General features: G+C 36.8%; 1 non-coding gene across 1 annotated transcript; it reads left to right on the top strand.

Moving 5' to 3' along the window:
• The first annotated feature begins 4,654 nt into the window (after positions 1 to 4,654).
• On the top strand, positions 4,655 to 4,757 carry LOC111901241 (U6 spliceosomal RNA). Its single transcript, XR_002853449.1, has one exon. It is a non-coding gene; the product is annotated as a U6 spliceosomal RNA (small nuclear RNA).
• The last annotated feature ends 200 nt before the right edge of the window (positions 4,758 to 4,957 follow it).

Here is a 4,957-nt window from a genome sequence, read left to right as displayed (position 1 = left end):
CCTTACCTAGGGAAAATTTCATCACATCGTCCATATTTTTCATGAATGCTACTTCCCTAGTGTCCTCGGGAGCTTTTCTTAATTTCATATACAGGAGTCGACAATATTTGTGTAGCACCTTGTTCCTGGTACGTAAATCTTATTTGAGTATTCTCTTTTTTTAGCCTTGGACTCGGCAAGTCATAGGTCCGACTCGCCGAGTAGAGTCGGGACCCGGGACATGTTTAAGTTGGCGACTCGGCGAGTCCATATTCCGGACTCGGCGAGTCACCGCTGTTGGATGAAACCCTAAGTTTCAGGGGTTTGCACCCTATTTAAGCCTCACGTCCGCCCCAAGCCAGCCCCCATTCACCCTCAGAGCCCCCAACCCTCGTTCAAAGCTTATTTCCTTGAGAGTTTGAAGCATTTTTGTGTGTTCTTGAAGGATTTGAGAAGGAAGTGGAGTAGATCAAGAGGAAGGGAAGGAATCCAAGCATCTTAGTGTTCTCTCAGTGATTCCTTTGAGGTATAACCCGTTTTCCCTCTATTTTTATGCTTATTACTGCATTAAGTCTTTCTTGAGCCCTTCCCCAAGCTTGTATGTGCAATATAACTCGTAATAAGTTGATTGGCCTTTAGATCTAGGCATGGTTGAGCTCCAGGAGCTTAGATCCGTTGCCTTTATGGACCCATATTGCATGAAAACCCTAGATCTACCCTTTTGGGTGTATTTTGAACCCTAAAACCCTTATTGGTGAATATCTACACGTAAAGTTGGAAACTTTATATGTGATTCATGCTCTAGGAACCCAGATCTGTGAATGGCATGGACTGGAATCGAGCAAAACCGCGTATTTAGTGACTGCATGGCAACGACTCGGTGAGTTTGCTCGCGAGTCTCCGAGTTTGTCCCCTTTTCGTAGTATCGAGTGTGAGCAGTGAGTCGGGGTGCGACTCAGTGAGTTGGAAGCTGAACTCATCCATGGAGAAACTCAGCGAGTCGGTGCCTAACTCGGCGAGTTCAAGACAATCTTCTTAGATCAAGAACAGACTCGGCGAGTTGTTCATACAACTCGGAGAGTCACAACATAAATTGTTCATCGGATGAAGATGAACTCGGCGAGTTGTTCATACAACTCGGTGAATAGGATGAAGGACTTGGACATCAGCTTAGAAGGAGAACTCGTCGAGTCAACGCCCAACTTGACGAGTAGAGACGGGTTGCAGAACAATTGTTTGGACAAGGACTCGGAGAGTTGGAGAGCCAACTCGGCGAGTCGGGTCAACCGAAAGTTGACTCTGGCCTTGACTATTAACTTGACCAAGGGTAAAATGGTCAATTTACCTGAGGGTCAGTTAATAGTGTTTGATTGAGTGTTTTGTGGGAATGATAGCTGGAGGATTTTCGGAGCAGCAACAGCAGCAGACAGTCAATTCCCACACAGCCCAACAGCTACTTCGAGGTGAGTTCTCCTCCCAGTAGGAACGGGTCTAAGGCACCAAGGCCGACCCGTGTAGACGAGATGTTAGCACTAGAGTGTGGGCCGAGCCCGTATCTCTTGGTTTAGTTGATTATGATATACGTGCCAGTATGATAAAGTTGTCTGTACTTGTTGTCTGTGTGATGCTTGTATGTTATGGGTTAGCGGTTGAGTGTGGGCAATGCCCGTATCTCTCCGAGGGTGGAGTGTGGGCTAGGCTCGTATCTCCCAGATAGTAGAGTGTGGGCGAGGCCCGTATCTCCCGGCTAGTGAAGTATGGGCAGGGCCTGTATCTTCATGAGTGTGGGCGAGGCCCGTAACTCCTAGCTGAATGTGGTATGTTATATGTTTGTATGGTATGTGGTACTATGGGGGAACTCACTAAGCTTTGTGCTTACGTTTTTCAGTTGTTGTTTCAGGTACCTCTTCAGCCAAGGGGAAAGAGCAGGCGCGGTAGCGGCTCATCACACACACTCATTGTTTCCGCATTTATGAGTTTATCCTGGGATTGGTACTCTGATATTTTGATTGTTTAACTATTATGGATTTCAAGTTTGGTTTTCGTTGTGAATGGTTTAATTAAGCAATGTTTTAATTGTTAATGTTTTCTAAAGTAATGTTTTAAAAACGAAATTTTTGGACGTGAAAATTGGGTCGTTACAATTTGTCATCTAACAAAATGTTATAGGTAGAATATTGTTATTTTCATCCATAGAAACCATATGAACATTAAGCGTAGATAGTCCCCTCTTAAATGGACAACAGATATAAATATTACATGTATTATGCACGTGATGAATGTATGAAACAACATTTTTAGTGGCAAAATGTAACTATGAATCGTCAAAAAATTAATAAATTTAAATAAACAATGAAAATTTGAAACAAATTTTTTTTACCATACATCAAGGAATCACAAAACAGAGTTACAAACGATCCATACATAATTTCTAGTGTTGGTGTAACTATAGAGATTTGTTCTTGCAAGGCTATGCAAGTAAGCAAACAAATTGACAGTTTTATTTGTGAGCACTGTATGAAAAACTCATTTTTGAAACAATTATAAACACAATAGAAACATATATATATATATATATATATATATATATATATATATATATATATATATATATATATATATATATATATATATATATATATATATATATATATAATGTTTGGAACACGTGGTCATATTTTTAGAGTTCAAAAAAAATTGTTGGATTCTATTAAATTATTCATTTATAATGGTTAGTTTATTGGATTAAAAAAAAAAAAAAAAAAAATTATTTGATGAGAATGATATCGGCATAATGTAGGTGTCTCTTTGAATTCATGGTTCGAGATTGGTTATTGTGTCAAATCTTTGATGCATTAGTTAGTGGAATATATTTTGGTGTCGACCATTTGAATTGAAAAAAACTATAAAGTTGTGGCTCTCTATAACCTAGCTTAACTTTACCGTTGAGTAGACTTTGTGTACTCATACCACCTTCAATTCGTTAGGCCTAATGCATGGACTACATTTGGTTAGCTCAAGGATAAGTGATAGTTTTTATCTCCCATTCATATGTTAGGAGTTCTCATTTTTGTGATGGCAAGCAATTATTGGAAACCTCATTTCTTGTATGAGTATGATCGTGTCTCAACACAAATTTATAATTCCAATCATGCTTTAAATTTCGGACGACAACTTAATCTATGTTCAAAGTTCTGCTGAATTTAAAGAAGACATAGAAAGATGATGAGAACGAAGAAAATAATTGTAGGATGATGCCATAGGGGGTCGAGTGATGTTGGTAGGAAGATCACATCAGATTCCATCACAATACTCTACTGTATGATAAAAAAAATAAAAAAAATAAAATAAAATAAAATAAAAAATAATGGTCATGTCAAAAACCCTAAAAGGCTGACCTGTTTCCCAATGTATGGTCTCACCCACCATCTCTTTAGCTTCTGCTTGCTCCTTTCATTTCTCCATCATCTCATCTCATTATTTTGTCTACAGCTACTCTCTCCCTTCCTTTCTTTCACATCCATCTATTCCCATCTCAGAACCCATCTAGATTTCAAACTGTACCCTTGATCCTTTTTTGTATTTAAAATATATTTTTTGAAACATATTATTTGAAGTATATTTACAGTTTTGGTCTTGTGGCATAGTGAAAATCGCAGCTTTACTCCAACTTTGCCTTTTTTACAAGGCTGATGGACAATTCTTATAGTTTTGCATGTTTGGTCCTTGCACAGTTAATTCTAGCTACAAAGCTGTTAATTTTTGAAATGATCAATTTGTCCTTGGATCAAATAATTAAACACAATATACTACAGGGACCAACTTGAAATTTACACATTATTTTAATATGACATAACTTCTTTTTATCAAAATATTAATCTTAATGTATTTTTGTTTTTAGTTTTAGTTCCATATATAAGATAAACAAAATTATATAATTTGAAATAGTACAACAATTTTGTTCTTTGTCTTGTGTAGGTCTTTGTAAACTCAAGGATTGAACATATCAATAAAAAGTGTATATGTGGATAATAAACGAGAACCCAAACACCAAATCTAGTGCTTTGAATTATATAATACACCAAACAAGAAGACAACTTTACTGAGTACTCACAACAAAAATTAGATAAGAAAACTAAAAGAGAAAAGACACCAAACAATGTATATCAATTTTTAAAATTCACAATATAATGAATGAAGATGGAATTTTATGATGGCCCTGTACAACAACACTAAATATCCAACCTTCTGGAATAACTTCTTACACCGTGACTGCTTAAACGTTTGAGAAACCAACTGGGATAATGATTTAGGAGGGTAATAAGGTTTTCAGTTTGTCCGTACTAAGTCGCTAATGTTTTTTTTTTGTGCGTATTATTAGACTAATATTGTTGTTATTACCGTTTAAAAATAGTCCTTTTATCGGTTTTAACCGGTAAAAATGACTATTTCTAAACGGTAATAACAATCATATTGCTTTAATACGTACAAAAAAAAAATCTTAGTGACCTAATACGGACAAATTGGAAACCTTATTACCCTCCTAAGTCATTATCCCTAATTTTAAAGACATTGAGAATATATGACCACCAACAGTAAACTACTTCGTTTAGAACTCGCGTCGTCCCATATAACCTGCTACTCCTTTATATGGCGAAACTCTTCATCTATAGTCGTCCCTTTGGGGACATCCGATAAAATTAGAATGATACAAAGAAGATTAGCATGGCCCCTGTGTAAGGATGACACACACAAATCGAGAAATGGTCCAAAAATTTTTTTAACCCTTTGTCGTCTTCTCTGGAATCCTAATTCCCTTTTCAAATGCTAATATAGTTCAATTGCAATTCTTACGTTTCAGTAGTTCATCTAGTGAAGTCATGATCAGACAACATGTGGATTCCATGGTCAGATTGATCTTTTTGTTGATGTCTTCAACCATTTGTGGCAAGTAAGGATGATCTTTCTTTCTATAAAG

Source organism: Lactuca sativa, chromosome 6 (assembly GCF_002870075.4).
Source record: "Lactuca sativa cultivar Salinas chromosome 6, Lsat_Salinas_v11, whole genome shotgun sequence".
NCBI lineage: Eukaryota > Viridiplantae > Streptophyta > Magnoliopsida > Asterales > Asteraceae > Lactuca > Lactuca sativa.
Note: the sequence above shows the minus strand (reverse complement) of the source record. Positions and strands in the feature narration are given on the sequence as shown.